Source organism: Lygodium microphyllum, chromosome 12 (genome assembly GCF_053477565.2).
Source record: "Lygodium microphyllum isolate KBCC chromosome 12, Lygodium_microphyllum_v1.1.10, whole genome shotgun sequence".
Lineage (NCBI taxonomy): Eukaryota > Viridiplantae > Streptophyta > Polypodiopsida > Schizaeales > Lygodiaceae > Lygodium > Lygodium microphyllum.
The window spans coordinates 155150793-155171804 of NC_141146.1; positions in this window are offsets into that span (position 1 = coordinate 155150793).

The window sequence follows — 21012 nt, forward strand, 5'->3', positions numbered from 1 at the left end:
CTCTACCTAGAACCACTCGACCGGCAGGTATATCGACTTGACAGTATGTTCGTAGAATCCAAGGCCTGCCTATAGCAAGACTTGATAGCTAAGACGTCCTGCAAATCTTATCACCCTAAAGTCCAAGAAGCATTCTACACTTGCAACTGTAACATGGACTCTAGTAACGCAACCTTCTGGTTGTCTGAAACTATCATTAGCCATTCTAAGAAGGGTGGAGCTGTCTTTTTGGATGCCTAGACCCAACCTCTCCATCAACTCTAAACTCATGATATTGACGAAGGACCCAGTATCTACGATAGCATGCTCTACTAATATTCCATCCATGTATGCTGGAACCCTAGGGCAATTCTTTTCAGCATGATCAAACCAATCTTCCCCTACTCACGCTATGCCCAAAGGTTCTACAATATACCCAATACGCAGGATCTTCTTGAATTCCTTGCGTACTCTTGGAGATAATTTAATCAACTATAAGAGGTTTACATCTGGTTTAACTTTGCAAAGGAAACTTGCTACATCAAAATCATGATAGGTAGCCAAATCTTTCTTTTCTCGCCAAACCATCCTTTCTTTTGGTCTCGGGACCGGCTTTGGTGCTTCTTTTTTAGCTCTTGCCTTCTTTCTTGGCCCTTCCTCATCCTTCTTAGGATCAACTTTTTTGTCAACATGCCTTAGAGGTCCACCTTCCATGCTAGGATTCAGGACTTGCGTCCCCTTATCCCCTTTCTTAGGGTTTCCCTCGACCGGTTTTGTATTATCTTTATCACCCTCTTTAGCCTTTTGGCCTCTTGTCACGACTCGTAGGTTAGAGGTTTCAGCGCCATTGACACATACAGCCTCGATAAGGCTGACTCCATTACCTTGTGGCAACTCTTCTATAGTGGTCTTTCCCCTTTGCAGTATTTGTCTTGGTCCATCATTTTACTGGAGGTTATTACCTTGCGCTCTATGATTAACTGGACCTAGCTGTTTACTCTCTTGTTGGACGGAACTAATCTTACTCCAACAAGTAGCGGCTAAATGGCCTGACTTCCCACAAATATCACATTTAACATTTGGGTAGTTTCCAGGGAAATGGTGTCTGCCACACCACTTATAGCTGAATCTTGAGGGTCCACCTTCTTCAGGGCGTCGACTCCCTATCAGATTCTGTTGCTTCTTCAAGAAATTGGTGTCAATAGCTATTTGTCAATATTGTTCGAAGATCATGTCGATGTAGTGCTTCATCATATCCTTCACTTTGCCAAGGACATTCGAGGCACTCGACTCATAGCCTCGATCATCTATCCGTCATTCCATTGGCCTAACAATTTGATTGGGCATTGGTTGTTGACTCATAGGAACACCATTAGGGTTCGAAACTTGGCCTCCAACATTTGGTGGAGCCAACTGACTAGCCATAGGCATAGTCACACTGGGAGGAGCTGGCAGCAAAGGTACATTTTGAACCATGCTTCCTCTCCCATTAGGATTATTCATAAGCATTCCTTGACTTCCGTTTGTCAATGGTAAATTTCCTCCAGGTCCTAGACCCGCATTAAGATTTATTCGAGAGAAGTAGGCCATTTGTAATCGTGACTCTACTCCTTCTGCCGGTGTGATGGCGGTGTCTATATCAGCCAAAGCCACACTGCTCAATTGTACCTGAATATTGAAATCCAATCCATGCAAGAAGTATTGCAATTGGGCAGCCGGTGGAATAGGAATATAAGTTTGTAACCTACGAAACACTTTCTTAAGCTTCTTGGCATAGGCTTTCACATTCTCATGGGGATCTTGGCATGTTACATTCAACACACGCAACCAATATTGGCCACCTCTTTCAGGGGCATATTCTCCTCAAAAAGCTGCATAAAATTGATCAATTGTAGTTACAGTTCCAATCTCTATACTGCAGCCCTTCCTTTTAATGTCACGTTAAAGAACATCATGAGATGTCCCTCATCTTGGATTTGGTAATTAAACATTAATCTTTGGAATTCACAAATGTGAAACTCTACATCTTCTTCGGCTAACCCATTAAAAATGGGCAAAGACACTCCTAAAGTTGGCAGATCTGGCATCCCTACAGGAATTGCAATGGGTTGTGCCATGATGACAATCAGATTGACAATAGGAGTTTGAACTGATGGAATCACACCCCCACTTGAAGTCGGTTGACTTGGTGGAAGAGAGGAAGAACTTCTGCTTCCTCTTGCACCGAAAGGACTATGTGTTGCAGTTGGGTTGCTAAGACCATTGCCTCTTATGTGTATCAGGCTACTCCTTTGAGGAGAATAGCGACTTACAATCTCCAACCACCGTCTAGCCCTCTCAGCACGTTCTGCTTTTTGTATTTCGGCTTGACGGTCTTTGTCAGAGGACATAAACCAACTTTTTGGTCCCTAAAAACCCTAGATTTGAGAACCACCACTTGTTGGCAACTCCCACCAGATGCACCACTGATGGGACCTAAAATGGGCCGGCACTACCTATGGCACTAGCCGGACCTCATGCTCATAACAGACAAACATACCCTCACGGCCTCGTGGACCATGAGTGTCTATCTACTGCTAAAGGACAAACTGTCCTAAAGCCTAATCTATGCGTTTATAGTTTTATAGTTTTGTAGTCCAACGTTTTCCTTTCTATAAACTCTTCAGAGGGAGAACCCATACACATTGGCAATAAATACCACGATAATCACATACATGGGAGCAACCTCTCGGTAGAAACACCGCGGTCCCACTGCAGCTATCCTACATCGCACGAATTAGCCCCTTGATGCGCTGCTCAACATATAAAACAAACGAACAAACTCCACTCTTCCATTTTTCAAGTAATCCAGGAGATACCATGTGTCCTTACTAAATAATCCCACAAGAAACGAATGTCTATCCTACGGCTAGGATGCCTTTTCACACTCAAGCATGGGTCATTGTCATTAAAAACATGTGCTATGTATCCAAGGTTTTTTATTTCGATACCATGATCATCATGCACATGCAAAGGTGAATGATTCTAAAGTTCTCAAACATCATTTTAAAATTAGCAACGTGCTTGTGCACAATCAAGCTTTCCAAATGCATTTACTAACCTATTGCGGCGATGAAAGAATAGCACCGAGACCACACTCGTGCTACTATCCTCTTAATTAACATACCACGAACTCTATGACATGATGTGCATCATAAAATCAGCAACAATCAGCAAGCAAATCACACCATTCAAACATCCTAACCCCCTACGTTTAGGTATTGCTTTCGTTGCATAGGTGTAGAGGTTCATTTTGTCATGTTTTGATGTATAGAAAAGCAATAAATCACAAACTTTGACAAGGAGGTAGGGCAAACCAAGGCCAAACCTCATGCTTTGCCACTACCGCACATCCACAAACAATCATTATATTTTTTCTTATTTTTTCAAGATGTATTTCTATTTTTTACTTATTTTTTTTTATTTTCTTGATTTATTTGGTAATAAAATATACTATTTTCCGGTTTTTCTTATTTCAATCACTTCAACATACTAAAATTCAATTTATCTTTCATATTTTTCCCATGGGAACAAATTTTACCCACCCGAAACACAAAAACTACAATTTTATCACTTAAAGATCGCATTTTGGGTTTATGGGAATTAATTAAAGCATGTAAATCATTGCAAAATCAAAATTTTTTGATAAACAACAATTACTCATGATGCAAACAGCACTCACACAAATTTTCATCCAATAAGAACATAATTATCATCATAAACTATAAAAAATCCTTCATTTTCTTCATAAAAATGATCATACCATATTTTTACGTAACCCGAGACGCCTTGAATGATTGCATAACCAGCAGACGGAGCCTCCATTGCTCTCAATCCAATGCTGTGCTTCAATCTTCAGCATCTCTATCAATCTTCACTACCATTTCCTTCATTCTCCTTCCCCGATTCCTTCATCAAGATGGTACACATGAACAACCCATAGAGAAGAGAGAGAGGAAGGAGAGAGAAAGACTAGAATCTGTTCTCTTCATCCACATAGCTATTCCTCACACAAAGACAAGAAAATCTACAGACCCTTGTGATAACTACTCCTTTTCCTGCCCGCAGTTAAGAGAGAGAAGATTAGGGGTAATGTCTGTCAGATGGGTTGCTTACAACCTCCATGCTCCATCATGATGGGAGAGGACAAAAAAAATGGCGCATCATGACGTCCTTCTTCTCCACATTTTTCCACGATTTCTTTCATGCCTCTTTGCATAAATTTTGGGGGGGGGGGGCGGGGGGGGGGGGGGGGGGGGGGGGGGGGTCCAAGGCTCCAAAGGGCACCCTCCCTCTGGTCCTCAAAAATGTCTACCTCTGCAAATCTTGCCCATTTTGTGGCCTCTATCTCGTCCGGACTCCGATTGGAGCTCTAAAAAATCTTGGGTATCCCGCTTGACATCCTGCACTGACTAGCAACTCCTGACATCCTATATGGCAGTCGAAAAAATTATCAAAAATCCACAAGTGTCACTCGGGTGCCTTTTAAAAACCATCTTTCACTTGGTGCTTAAAATCGTCCTAGCTGGAGCCGCCACCTTCGATGTTAAATATTTTTTCCCTAAATTTCAGATTTTTTTGCAAATTTTAGGCACATCTCAGGCTCAAAACTCGGCTCTCGGGCACGTCTATCATTGCGTCTATATGCGTGTGTAAAAGAGCGTGTAAATAGACACGAATTTTGCGTATATATATCCGCGTAGATAGACGCGAATATAGACGCGTTTTCAGATGCGTAATTATTAAACTACCTGAAATTGGACTTAATATAATAAAAAAACTAGAGTTAATAATTATTTTTGCATTGCTATCTAATGAATGGCAGTTCCTCCAGTTGACAAGCCTAATATAACTAATTAGTGGCAAGCGACACAGAACTTATTATACAATTAGTAGCAAGCATTGCATGTATCTCGTAATCTCTCTACTTGAAGAATATAAAAAATACTTCCTTTTTATTATGAAAAATTCAATTTAGCTTTAAACTTGACTATTGATTCTTGAGTATGCACATGTGCATATGATATTTTTTATAGAATTAAGAATATACATTGAATCATTAAGAAAATTAAGTATGTTACAGTGAATGATCCATCTCATCTTCAATGAGATCAGCCCTTACTAAACTATCTACTTCTAGGTCTATGTTACCAAGAGGTAACGAAACAAATAATTCTATCCCACTATCAGATGTGTTGCTATATTGCTCAATAACTTCATCATCATCAACCACATTATTGTCCTCTTCTGTGTTTCCTTGAACATCCTCACGAGGTTCATCTTATACTATATCGCGCATATCATCCATTATGGTATCATCATGTACATCATCATTAATTGTTGGATTGTCATCTGCTATCTCTATGTCGGTAATATTACCATATATTAGTTTTGAATGATTAGATATAGGGATGACATACCACCATCGGTTATTGTTTACCATTGGATGATACACAACCTGTATTTGAAAAACAAAAGCAAGAAACTTAAATACTTGTTATATTGTGTATATGTATCACATGCATACATATAAAAAAATTAGCTTCTGCATATATACATGCTCGCATTGTTGAGATAGTACTAATGTGTCATTCTTGTTTTGGTGAAATTTTGTAGAGTCAATGATTACAAAACCACTTGGATGACATCTGATTGTGCAATGCTCACCATTTGTTACCACTTCACATCCAGTACATATATAAAGAATCGTCTGAAGTCAAGCTTCAGAATATCTTGGATCAAGCCACAATAACCTTCCATGGTACCATTGGCATCCTTGAAGTGAGCAAGGACACCACAATCTTGGGTATTTCTCTTTTCATCTACACGTTGAGTTCGAAGATGTTTACCCTCACACCAAATAGCATTGAATAATGTGCACTAGTAGTAAAAGATTAAGATCAAACATGTCAATTTATTATATAAAATATAACTAGAAACAAATTAATTGATAGTATGTCTCACCTTTGATAAGCAACATCGTGTGTATTCCCAGTCTTCTTGAGATATATTAATTACCTCCTCTTTTTCCATTCTCTCCATTTCCTCATGTAACCAATCTATATCAATATGACGTGGGAGTGCATTTAGATGATTTGGAGATGAGACATTACGTCCATATCTGGTGCGAAATGCTTATCTTTCGCTTTTTCTTCTTGCCCTTGCTTCATTATATAGTGTCACCCATTTGCTCATTACATCACTATTAAGCACACAAAAACTATTTAACTTACGAAGTTCTTCTTTTGTTAGAACTTTACTCATTTCTTTTCCTTGAGGTATTATAGAGGTCATCCTCAAGTCTTCATCGTCTTTCCATAGTTGTGGTTAAGGGTGCACTTCAACAAGATATTCAGAGATATAAACAAGGGATGATTGCACTAACCAACCCTCAGCCATGCTTCCCTCAGGCTGTGCTTTTTGCCTCACAAAATCTTTCAAGGTTTTCATGAAGCGCTCAAGAAAAAACATCCACCTTGCATGAACTGCCCCACAAAGTGCGATCTCATCAATCAAGTGTATGAGTAAATATAATTGAGTAGTCAAAATGAAGTGAGGAAAAATTTCCTCCACCAAACAAACCACCTCAACAGATAATACTCGAGCATCTTGCAATATGTTTGTATCAATTTCCTTCGAGCTCACGTATCTGTCAGGATGTATTTGATAATTGTTTATTTTTGTGTAGAAATTCAAAGAAGTTCACTACATAATGTATGCAATATATAATGAAAAAATACAATGTATACACACCTCACAAACTCTTCCATCTTATAAATGATATCATGTACATCTTTGGATACACAATGGGATATGCTAGTAGGAAGTACAAACTGAATGTAAATAATATTCATAGATCAAATGATTAGTTGAGAAAAAATTCATTATACCCCAAAGTTTACACATAGTTACTCTACTAATTACTATATTCATGGTTAGAGATACCCTTACTTGAATCATTTTATGCCAATCATGGGACTTCAAACTAGATAGTTGCTCCACACCTCTTTTCTTTTTCTTTATGAAGGCTCCCTTGAGACATCTCATACATCCTGTGGGTGTTCGAAAGCTACATATTTGTTCCTTCACTATTTTTTCCTCGTTCTTTGACAGCATCCAAGGTGCATGGGGTAGCTCAATCTTTCCTATGGATTCAATGCGTGGCCAAGCTCATCTCATGTGACCAATGTTACGTAAATCCTCCCTTACATTGACTGAGTCACAAGCCCCTATCAAGTGATCCCATAATGTAGATACAACATTTTTGAATATGTGCATGGGGTCTAACAGGTGATTGATCTTGAGTTCAGTCCAATATGAAAGACGAAAAAATATAGAGAGCCTAACAAACAAACAATATATTATGTAAATAATTCATCATGCTAAATACTTTAAAGTCAATCAAGAGAAATATACTTGTTGCCGACTCATGCCGAGTGGAGGGTGGCTGGCGGCATTAATCCATCTCTCCTTCCAATCTCGAATGGTTAGAGATTGTGGAGTCATTCCATTAGTAGGGAGAACATATTTGGGATGGTCAATAGGAAGGAATTGATGATGATTGTCATAGATAACCTTCTTTAAATGTGCCGGCCTAGAAGAAATTAGAGAGGGACCGCAAATAGGACATGCATGATATCCTGATGTGGTTAAACCTGAACAAACAAGTGAATTAATAACATGCAATTGATTCAAGTCTTGAATTTCAAATATAGAGTTATATACATGTACCTGAACACTCTCCATATCCTGGAAAGTCATGCTTGGTCCACAACAACATGGCCTTCAAAGTGAAATCTCTAGAGGATGCAGATGCGCTTGTATCTTGCACCTCAATACCTTCTCATAACATTTTTAACTCTTCAATCAAAGGCTCTAAGTAAATGTTCATGTTTTTTACCTTGTGCTTTTCAGAAATCAAAAGGGACAACATTACATGTCCCTTTTTAATTGCCATGGATGGAGGAATATTATAGTTCACCAGTACCATTGGCCATACACTGTATGATGTGCTTTTGATGCCAAATGGATTGATTCCATCCATATCTAAACCAAATCTCAAATTTCTTGGCTCTTCTTTGAAAACGGGCCACAAATTGTCTATATGTTGCCATGCCGGTGTGTCTGCATCGATCCTCCATTTTCCATCACTTGAATGATGACTAGCATGCCATGACATGAGCTTTCCAATAGACTTACACTTGAACATAAGTTGAATACGTGGAATAATCAAAAAATATCACAAAACCTTACAAGGCACATCCATTGACTTCATCTCCACTTTGTATCTTGATTCACCACGAACAGGACACTCTCGTGCGAACTCATGAATCCCACGAAATAAGACACAATCATTGACACATGCATGGATCTTGACATAATCGAGGCCTCCCAGAGATGTCAAGTAATGTCATGCTTGCTCTCTCTTAGTAGGCAATTTGTTTCCTTTTGGAAGCATTTGTGATAATAACCTACATATATTTTTAAAAGTGAGTTAAAAAACTACCAACATATATTTGTGTCTGATTTCAAAATAGAACAATTAATATTATGATTCATAAGCCAAACTGAATTGATACCTACTTCAATAACGCATTCAAACTGACATTACTCCATCCATAAATTGTTTGCAAGTTAAGTATCTCGAGGGACACACGAAGAACGGAGTACGTACAACCTTCATACAACGGAGTAGATGACGCTACATATAGTGGGTCATCTGGCTTCGTCAAGTGACCTTCGAACTGGTTGCGAAAATAGATCGTGTACCATGTTGTCCAAAATCTCATCCTCTACAACTTGATGGGGCATTTCATGAGGGCTACTATCATGGTCATCAGTCTCCACTCTTCTTGAAGACTCTGCCTCCTCGCATCGATGTTTTGCAACCTCTCGATGCCTGGGAGGAAGCATCTAAGGATGTGGCACTACATCCTGCTCAACCACAAAAGGGAGTTACATGTACGTTGATATATATTTCAAACATAGACTAGAAATCTTAGTATTAAAAACAATGAATACTGGTGATTTTTCTCGGTCCCATTCTCTATACATGCTGACATTGCAACTCGACGTGCTCGAAAACTACACCCTCGACAACAATCACACATGCATTTAATTTTTCGTCGTAGCCATGTATCTCAATTATGAAGACGTAATGTTTCATCCTCACTTGAGGATGTGCTCGTTGACTCATCAGCATGCACCGCACTAGGTGATGACGACGACATGATTAAACCTAATTCTTGACCTATTTCATGACAACATCAAATTTGTTATTAATATGTTTACATAAAAACTTCAAGGCGTACTAATTATTATAAGATCGATATTCAATTTTAAATACACAAAACTTATCATAAATACATAAAAACTTATGATAAGAACTTACTATCAAAACTTATCTTAAATACAAAAACTTATTATAAAAACTTATCTATTAGCATGTTTACATAAACTTAGATGCGCATACACATGCAAAAATAGACGAAAATGTCAAAATTCAAAAGATACAAGCGATTTCTTTTCAAACTGCGCCTTTCCTGCGTTTTTTGCGCATTCTAGAGCTCGAGTTCAGCCGACATGCAGTCTACCTCCACTAGTCTCTTCATGACTCACCTCCTCATGACTCACCTCTTCTTTCACTTCAAAGAGACAAGAAGGAAAAGAAGACAGCTAAAGAGAAGAAAGCCAAGGAGAGGAAGAAAGAGAGAACAAAAGAGAGGAGAACAAGAAAAACAAGAGGCAAAGAGAGGAGACAACAAGCAGCAAGCATCAAGGGAGAACAACTCACCAAGGAGAGGAAGAAGGGGAAGAAAGCAGCGCCACCACCCGTCCACACCAAAGACCCAAGGTTAGTCCTCTCTCTCTCTCTCTCTCTCTATATATATATATATATATATATATATATATATATATATATATATATATATATATATATATATATATATATATATATATATATATATATATATATATAAGGATCTTTCTTTCTATGAATTTGAAGTTTTTATATCACAAATAAATCATGACACTTGTCAGCTTGAGAGCAGCCGACTTAGCGCGTTTGATAGCGCGTGTAGATTCCAAAGCAGACGCACAACTCTGTTTGTTGTTATCGCGTCTGCGGCCGCGTCTCTAAGCGTGTCTATTCTGCATCTCAGACGCGAGAATACACGTGCTCTGCTCAGAAGCTTTGACTTCAGGGAAGTGTCTCTAAGAGCGCGTCTATTTTGCATCTCAGACGTGAATATACACGCACTCTGCTCAGAAGCTTTAACTTTAGGGAAGCGTCTGAGAGCGCGTCTATTTTGCATCTCAGACGCGAATATACACGCGCTCTACTTAGAAGCTTTGACTTTAGGGAAGCATCTGAGAGCGCGTCTATTCTGCATCTCAGACGCGAATATATACGTGCCAGCTCTGATTTAAAAAAATAAGTTTTTATTTCTGGAATTATACAAACATGTTACACAATAGTACAGTTTACACAATATTGCAGTTTAGTACATTTTTCTTATTCCTATGTTTTATTTGCAGATGTCACATCCTGATTCATCTAGCAATTACCCAGATTTGGAGCGCATGAATGATACATTGGCCTTGTTCAGCAAAGGGATCAATGCTTTTTTTGGAGGTTTTCTTAGTAAGAAAGACTTCATGGGAGAGATTACTAGACACCTTGGTCTCTCTCCCACAGCAGACGAGGTGTTCAGTGTCATATCTGGAATGCCTCTGACGTCTTTGCCTGGGCACTACTTCCCAAACACCAAATGTCCAAACTCCAATTGCAGGTACTCCACGTGTAGCGCATGTACATGCATCGACTGAAGCACAAGCGTTAGCTGATGCACGTGCATTTGCGGAAACACGTGCATCCAGTGAGGCAGAGGGTAGTCGACAAAAAGGGAGAAGGGAGAGTCGAGGGGGAGGACGAGTCTTGTGTGGGGGTTGCCTAGGAGGTGGCGAGTGATCACCCTCATCAGAAGATCACATAGAGGAGCCTGTACGCCAGTACTATAGAGTTACAGATACTAGTGGCATCTTCCATGAGGATGAAGGAAGAGATGTAATGGCGTATATGAGGAGCGTTGTACATGCGACATATAAAAATTGTTTCTTTTACTTCAAGAATCAGAAAAGCGTCTTGTGGCAAGAGGTGTTGAGGGCAATCCATAGGAGGTATCCAAATCTTGAGGGTCAGCGATTCTCGGATGATTCGGGACGCACAAAAGTGAGGGATTTGCTTCACAACAAAATATCCCACCTCATGATACGCTCCAGGGAGTCACTGCGGAGCAAAGAGAAGGGGTGTGGAGCCTATAGCCAACCACCTATGTGCCACCGCATAGAGTGGAAGAAAGCCAAGAAGAAAGCAGCAGAGAAAGTGAAGAGTCGCCAACACGCAGAGGCGCGACGCATCCAAATGGAAACTATGGGATCGTCACATTACGGATCGAGCGGCAGAGAGTCGTGGGGAGCAAAGTTTGTAAGTATATTTTGATTTTTAATTTTTTAAAATTTATATTGTTTAAAATTCTTTATTTAATTTATTCTAATACATTGTGTCTCATAATTGTTTGTATATCATAATTGTTTTGCAGACTACTATCGTTGGTAGGATACCTACTCCTAGAGAGGTAGGTTACCATCGAGGCCATAATCGTGCAACCACATGGCTTCACTTCTATAAGGAGGGTCTCATCACTGAGGAGCAATATAACCGGGCTATGAGGATTCGACAGCCAGAGGATGTATATTTTTCTTACTTTCCTATTAATTATAACTTTTTCTTTGCAATTGTACGTAAGCAACCTTGATCTTTTTTGTGTGTAGGCGAACCCTAATGTGGAGCATAGCGAGGAGGGGGATAGCGACACCAGTAGCGATGGTGGTGCTAGTGAAAATTTTTCTTCTTTAGATTCGTAGAGGAGCACCATACCTCCTCTATAGCCTACTGCTTGCGGCCACGCTTTAGGTCGCAAGCACTTAAACTCCCCATGTAAATGCGTTTTATATCTAATGAATACATTGATTTTTGTTTTCAATTCTCGTGCCTTCAAATCCATTGTGTTTTTTCCAAATGCACAATTTGATGTATGGGAGGGGGGGAAAAAACAGAGAGCATGTGGTGCGTGTGGATTTCCTTATACATGCGACTATAGACGCGAAATGGTATACGCACATTTAGACGGGCTGATAGATGCGCCCGTAAGATATTCTCTCAATTCAAAAATCACGTCTAAGAGGCCTTTTTGTTGTAGTGTTATCTTCTGGATAAAGAATTCAACCATATTTTTCAGAAATTATAGCAAGGTCTTATGAAAGAAAACTTGCATTATCAGTTCAAAAATGGCCTTATTTGGTTGAAAGGCAAGATTATTATTCCTTCTATCTCTTCTTTTACACGGAAAATTATGGAGGAACTACATTATTTGCCTTTAGCTGGACATTTAGAAGTTTTCAAGACCTATGACAGGATCAACAAAATTTTCTATTGGAAAGGACTGTGGAAAGATGTCAAGGACTTTGTCATGAAGTGTATGCCTTGTCAGCAAAAGAAGGACAGTACCCATAAGCCACGAGGTTTGTTACAATTACCATTACCTATTCCTACATGTAAATGGACTCATATTACTATGAATTTCATTAATGGCTTGCCTACTACCAAGAAGGGATGGAATAGTATATATGTGGTGGTAGATAGACTCACAAGGCAGTCCATTTTATTCCAACCAAGATTCAGTTTACTGCCTCTCAAGTAGCCAGTCAGTTTATGGACCAGATTTTTAGACTGCATGGATTACCGCAAGTGATTGTTCATGATAGAGACTCAAAGTTTATGAGTAACTTTTGGCCGGCGGTATTTACATCTATGGGCACTAAATTGGCTCCATCTATGGCCTATCATCCACAAACTAATGGACAGACAGAAAGAGTCAATAAATGGTTGGAGACTTGTCTTCGCTATTTCTCCTATGATGTCCAAACCTCATGGGATTCTTGGTTACACTTGGATGAGTTTTCTTATACCAATTCTACCCACGCTAGTATTGGAGTTTCACCCTTTGAGGCTTTGTATGGTTACAAGGTGCCCTTACCCACAATCATCTTTAATTAAAGTATCAATCCTCATGGAAAGGAAGAGTTAGAAAGAATGCAAACCCTTCTTCAGCAATGCAATATGAATCTTAGGAAAGCTCAAGACCAAATGAAGATATATGCTGATGAGAAGAGGCGGCCTTTAGAGTTCCAAGAAGGAGAGTTGGCCTTACTAAAGGTGCCCAAGTCCAGGTACTCTACATTAAAAGATGGATCTAGTAATAAGCTTGCCACAAGTTTTATGTCCCTTACTGGATCCTTAAGCGAATTAGAGACTTGGTGTACAAATTAGAGCTTCCCTCTTCCACAAAGATTCACAATGTATTCCATGTTAGTTAGCTCACGCCTTTTTATGGTGATCTAGTGGATATAGTTGATGAGCTATCACCTATTGATGAAGAATGTCTTATTCAGTACATCCCAGAGGCTGTTATAGGTTAGCGTGAGAAGAAGCTTCGATCTCATTCTATCGTGGAATATTTGATCAAATGGAGAGGTTTACTGCCTGAGGAAGCTTCTTAGAGGCCTGATTATATACTGGATGGTTTCCTTTCTTAAGGGATACATTGGTGGCTGAAGCCTATTGATTATGGAGCTAGTGATGATGTAGACAGGATCAGGATGGCATGTTGTCTTAGAACAGTTTTTATCATGCCTAATTTTCTTCCATTAAGCTATCTACATGGGCTTAAAGTACTCTTCAAGAGCTCTGTTTTGATATATGGTATGCCTCATTTGGACACTTCTACTAGAAGTTATGGCAGATTTGGTCCAGCAGGGTCTGTTTACACAACAAGCTATCTACTTCATTTTGAGATTATATATTGAAGATTTTATGGTTCCATATACTTTTAAAGTATTTCAGATCATGTATATAGCTTAGGCCTACTCTTGTTCTTCAATTTTTGTCCATATGATTGATCATACTTCATTCATTTTTCCATTTGTAAAGCTGTAAAAACAGAGTAGTACTCTGTTCTATCCATCATTTTCTAGTCTTTCAAGTTTGGTTTTTAGGACAAAAACTTTTGGGAAGGGATGGATTGTAAGAAGCTGGAAATAAGGACTTAGTGTAAATAGTATTGATATTATGCCATGTCACACTAACATTAGTATAAAAGGAGAGGATGTGTAATTTTTCATATCTTTTGACACATTAATACAATTACTGTCCTTCTTTCCCATCTTACTCACAGCTTCCATAGCTTCTCTCTTTTTCATGTATTTCTCTCTCCAAATCTAGTCGCTCTCTCTTCTCGTGTTATAAAATCCGAGATACACGCACGACTTTCTTATATACTTAAAAGATATATGGCGAATATTATGTTAGCACAAAGGGAGAGTGGATGAGAGAAAAGAATGATGTAGAGAGAGAGGTAGAGAAATTGGTAACACACTAGGGACTGGGGCTGGTCCCCCCCCCCTTGTGGAGTTATAGTATTAACAAGGAGCAAGTTCCTCCGTTACACATAAGCTAGTCCTTACTTGTAGATCTTGGAAACAAGATCACAGTTCCTTGCACGATATACAACCGGCTAACACTTTCACAACTTGGAAGTTGGCACCTTTTGATCCTTCTTGAGTCTCCTTCTCTCCTACACAATATGTGTAGGGCTCTCCTCTCTTGGCACTTGATTTCACTAGAGCTTCCACAGGCACTTGATTCCAGCAAGGCTTCCATGGCACTTGCACCTTCTTTTCTCCTCTTGGATACATGCAAAGTGATGCTTCCTTCACCCCCTCCCTTACACCCAAAGAGAGCCTCCTCTTTTATAGGCTTTCAAGAGCTTCTCTTCTTGGGGAGAGAGTTAAGTTGTTCTTCATGCAAGATGTGGTTGTTCCACTCTGCAACACTAATTTCAAGATATCTCTTTGTGAGTTGTTTGGATGAAAAAACGTCCAACACGAAAGTTTTAGATCTCGCTGTTTCTGATAACCTTCGCGACCCGTTTTTAGAGATTGTTTTTCTATTGTGAGATATTTTTAAAATGGATTTTCCAAAAAATAGCTTTTTAAACTGTACTGTAACTTGTGGTCCATGCAACCACCTTGAGTCATAGATAAGGAGAGTTCATTAGATTGCCTTGGGCCTCAACCTTAAGATTGAATTCCACACAAAAGCTTGTGTCATTTTAGACCTTAGAAAGAGAAAATCACTTCTCTCCTCACTTCCAGAGGATCACATCTCTTGTCTTTCTTAATGAGAGAATTTCCTCTCTCGTCTTTCTTAATGAAAGAAAAGACCTTAAACCTTGACTTGTAGGGGAGAGGATGACCCCAAATGAATGCAATGCTCATTACACACAAGTAAAACATTCCTAGGTATCCCTGGATGCACACATAAATACATAACACAATGCTAATGTACTTCCTCTTCTTAGAACTCAATCCATCTTCATTTATGTGTAACTCCTTGGTTCTTGTGTACACTCTTACACTTGGCAGACACTTCTTCCCCCCTTTATAACTTGTACTGCGTGTACCAGATATCCCAGTCACAGTGCTCTGATCACTCCATTAAGTGATGCACTAGGAATACTGGTCTCTAAATGGTCTCATGGCCATACTAGATCATCATCAACACTTAAAGAAAAGTGAGTCATTAATTTATTGACATGAATTTATTAAATAGAGAATGTGTAATAATCAATCAATTTAGTGACATCCCTCTAGCTTCTAAACAGTTGACCTCAACTGTAGAGGGGATACATAGTCCTTAAGAAGATCTGGAAAGTCTTGTAGTTCTCTCTCAATCATAAACTGAGTGTCCAATGGGGGATAATTATTAAACTTAACCAAATACTTCTATAATTCCTTACCTGACCTTAGAGTATTGTCCTGATGGTGTAAAATTCTTTCAGGCACAAGGAACTATTCTGTTTCTTCTATTTCAGGTAAATCTTCCTTGATTGGTTCCATTGGAGGTTCTCCAATATAGGGACGTAGCAAACTTATATGGAAACATTATGAATGTTCCAATGAATTGGTAGATCCAAACAAAAATTCACATCATTTATCTTATCTGTGATCTTGAAAGGGCCATAATAGCGATTAGAAAGCTTAACCACTTTACTCTTTTGACCTTTCTGCTTCTTCAAGTGAGCCTTCTCAAACTTAAGAAGAACATACTATCCCAACTTGATATCTAACTTACAACGATGCTTATCTGCTTTGTGTTTATGCTTTTCTTGTGTCCTTTGGATAGCGGCTTTTACTTGAGTGAAAGTTGTATCAATGTCTCTAAAAACTCATCTGCTGCAAAGATCTTATCCTTCGTAAGAAGAATGGGTGGTAAATGAGGCTTACCATATATGATCTCAAAGGGTACCTTACCAGTGCTAGAGTGCACCGTATTATTATATACAAACTCTACTAAAGGAAAATACTTTTTCCATTCTCTTTGATTATCAAAGACATAGGAAAATGTCCAAAACAATAGAATTAGTATTTTCACTCTGCCCATCCATTTGAGGATGATAAGAGGATGAAAACGTTAACTTTGTCCCGAGGTTCTCGAAGAGAGCTTGCCAAAAGAGGTTGGCCATGCAGGGATCTCGATCACTTATAATGGACTTAGGCATGCCATGATGCTTGAAAATATGAGCAATGAATAGCTTAGCCATATGATCGGCTTTGATTGTATTTCGCACAGGTATAAAGTGAGCTTGCTTACTGAATCTATCAATGATAGTCCATATTGCATCATTTCCTGCTTGTGTGCAAGGAAGCTCCATGATAAAGTCCATGGCTATACTTTCCCAAGGCTCATTGGGAATAGGTAATGGCTTCAGTAGACCAGGTGGTTTATGCCTGTCATACTTTACTTTTTGGCATATCTTGCACTCACGGACATATCTTTCAATGTCAGCTCTAAGAGTGGGCCAAAAGAAATATATTTCCAATGCTTGAGTAGTGGGCAGAATAACCCCTATGTTCAACATATGGAGATGCATATGCTTCATCCATTACCTTGTGTCGCAATGGTAATGCTTCACAAATTGCTTAATGATGATACAAATAACCATCTCGAATCGAGTAAGGTAATCAACTAACCTGAGTTAAGCTGATCCCATATGGTTGAGAAGTTGAAATCAATTGCATACATTTTGGGTAAATCCATGAACTTAGTATGGTAAACAATTGTGATTGCATTTACTCGAGGTCGCCATGATAGAGCATCTGCTACCATCTATTTCTCTGAGAGCTTCTTCTGAGTGAGGAAGTATCTTAGACTTTGGTGATCTGTTTTAATAACAAAATCTGCACCAAGTAAATAGTGTTTCCATACTTGAAGAGCATGTACCATCGTCATAAGCTCTTACTTATATACTGGAGCATGTAGCTCATGGTCCTTGAGGCGTGAGCTCTCAAATGCTACTGCATGATGCTCTTGGTTAAGCACAGCTCCAATGCAATCCCCAAAAGCATCACAGTGGACTTCAAAAGGTTTTTGAAGATTCGAAACTATGAGAACTGGTTCTTGAGTCACAAGCAACTTAATTCTTTCAAAGGCTTGTAGTTGCCTTGATCCCCAGCAAAAAGGCATTCGCTTCTTAGTAAGGTCATGTAGAGGAGATGCAACATACGTGAAACCTTGTATGAACCTCCTATAGTATGAACATAGGCCCAAGAAATTTCTAACTTCATGTACAGAAGTAGGTGTAGGCCATTCAGCAATGGCTCAAATCTTCTCAGGATCCATTCAGCAATGGCTCAAATCTTCTTAGGATCCATTCTCACCAAATTGTGAGAAACAATATGGCCTAAGTAATGAATTTTCGAAAGAAAAAAAATTCACTCTTCTTAGCATTGACCTGTAGTCTATGCTTGCGAAGCTCTTGAAAAACAATAGATATATGTTTTCTATGCTCTTCTTTAGACCATGAAAATATTAAGACACATGTGAACTTTGAGTGAGGTCTAAAAATTCTCTCCATCATTCGATTGAATGTGGCAGGTGCATTAGTCAAACCAAATGGCATGACTAAGAACTCGTATAGTCCAAATGTCGTACGAAAAGTTGTCTTATGAACATCTTCAGGTGCTATCTGTATCTGGTGATAGCCGCTCTTGAGATCAATGCGACTAAAGATACTAGCCCCTTGCAACTTATCCAAGATATCATCTATCATTGGGATAGGAAAAAAATTCTTGATTGTGATATTGTTCAAAGATCTGTAGTCTACGCACATACGAAAAGAACCATCTTTCTTTTGAACAAGTAAGACTAGAGAGCAGTATGGAGAAGAGCTAGATTGAACTAACCCTTTTTCCAACAATTCGTTTACTTGTGTTAGGATCTCCTCTTGCTGACTTGCACTTACTCAGTAAGGCGGTTGGTTAGGTGGTGAACTGCCTGGGATAAGATCAATTGTGTGATCTTCTGGGTGCTTAGAAGGTAACTCTCCTGGGAGTGAATCACTAAAACAATATTCATATTGTTTAACAAAATCATGTCTAGCTTGATCAATTAAAGAGAGGGGTTCTTTTAAAGTCTAAGACTTAGAAACATTAATTGGTATTGTATGTTCATTAGAGGCACCAAGTGCCCTTGAATCATTAGTTTCTTTTGTCTCTCTCACAAAAATCATATACGTAGAAATAGCTTTCTTCATTTCTTTAGAAATGCTAACATGACTAACCATTGGCACAAGCCAATCTCTAGCATCAGCAATACATACTATGTTCCAACCCTTGAATTGAAATGCAAGGGTCTTCTTAACAAAATCGAGAAGAGGTCTAAGCTTGTAATGCCAAGGCATGCCTAAGATAATATCACAGTTACCTATGGGTGCAAGTAGAAAAGATTCTTGGTCGCGGTAATCCCCAATTCTAAGATTCAACTTCCCTTGAATAGGAGTAGAATTGATTGTAAGTCCTTCAAATACCGAACCTGATCCAATTGGTATTCCCAATCAATCCAATGGAATTTGTAGCCTTTCAACAGTATCTGTTGACACAAAATTATATGTGGACCCTGGATCAAAGAGTATCAAAACTCATTGATTGTTGAGTGTCCCTCAACCCTTTAAGAGTCGTCTTTTCTTCTCATTTGAATGAGTGTTAGCTTGCACATCCGGAACAGAATTTGAGGATGGTGGAGTAGGATCTTTAACCACATTTGCTTCCTTCCTTTTGTGAGGACAATCAGACTTCATATGCCCTAACTCACCACAAAGAAAGCACCTTCCTTCCTCTTTATACTTTTGTATCTCAGAGGGTGAGAGATACTTATTCTTCTTCTTGTTACCCTCTAGCTTTGAATATTGGTCATGGGTAAAGGTAGATTTTCTTTGATTAGTCCTGTCTCTTGGTTGGTCATAGAGCTGCTCTTATCTAGCTCTATAAGAACTAATCTCCAACTTTCGAGATGTACCAGGTGTATGCAAACTTTCAGCTATGATGGCAGACTCCATCATGCGAGATAAGTTTTCATGTGGATACACCTTCATGGTTCTATGTAAATGAGAGAGTAGGCCAGCTTCAAACTTCCTTTTCTTCTCCTCATCGCTGATCTCCATGAAAGGAGTAACCTTGAGAAGAGTAGACCAAAACTTGTCCACATAACTAGTGACCTTTTCATGCTCTTTCTGGCCTAGCCAATCCCACTTCTTCTTGACATCATTCTCAAAATCAAGAGGCAAGAACTGAGCATAAAACTTCTTCTTGAACTTTTTCCAAGTCGTAGATTTCCTTCCCTCCAAAATGAGAGTCAACCACCAATTTCTAGCAGTGTATTTCAAGTGCATGCCTACATGCCTTAGCTTGGACTTTTCTGAGAAATTACCATCAGAAAAAGCAACTTCAAATTTCCTAACAAAGGCTAACACCTTAGCAGGATCTCTTTTACCAGAGTAAGAGTCTAACTTTATGTCATTATCCCCAAACTTGAAAGTCTTAGTCTTCTTAAGCTTGCTCCTCTTATGGTCCCTCTTTGTCTGTTTGTGGATTGCACGAGACTTAGAACTAAGAGACTAGAAACTAGAAGATGAGGAGGAGGAGGAGGAACTTGAGTAATCATGGGAGTAGCTGGTTGTTGAGGGAGATGACTCCCTCCTTATTCGCCTCACTCGAGGTGAGGTCTTTTTACTCTTCTTGACCCCCATCAATTGGTGCAATGGTGTTTCCTCCAGTATCACCATCTTTTGGAGGATTCGATCCTTCATAAGTAGCTTCTTCCCTTGCCCTTAAGCTATCAATCAATTGACGTACTTTGGGAATCTCCAACAAGCTATGATACTCTGTCAATTGAGCATGTAATTGCTCACTTGTAGATGCTTCATCAGTTGCTATCTTTACCTTCTTCTTGCAAGGATCACCTTTACTTTGAGAAAAGCAAAGAGATCTGCTCTGATATCATTGTTATAAAATCCAAGATACACGCTCAACTTTCTTATATACTTAAAATATATATAGCGAATATTATATTAGCACAAAGGGAGAGTAGATGAGAGAAAAGAAAGATATAGAGAGAGAGAGAGGTAGAGAAATTGGCAACACACTAGGGACTAGAACATGGGCCAGTCCCTCCTCTTGTGGAGTTATATTATTGACAAGGAGCAAGCTCCTTCGTTAGACATAAGCCAGTTCTTACTTGTAGATCTTGGAAACAAGATCACGGTTCCTTGCACAGTATACAACCGGCTAACACTTTCACAACTTGGAAGTTGGCACCTTTTGATCCTTCTTGAGTCTCCTTCTCTCCTACACATATTGTGTAGGGCTCTCCTCTTGGCACTTTATTTCACTAGAGCTTCCGCATCATTTGATTCTAGCAGGGCTTTCACAGCACTTGCACCTTCTCTTCTCCTCTTGAATGCATGCAAAGTGATGCTTCCTTCGCCCCCTCCCTTACACCCAAAGAGAGCCTCCTCTTTTATAGGCTTTCAAGAG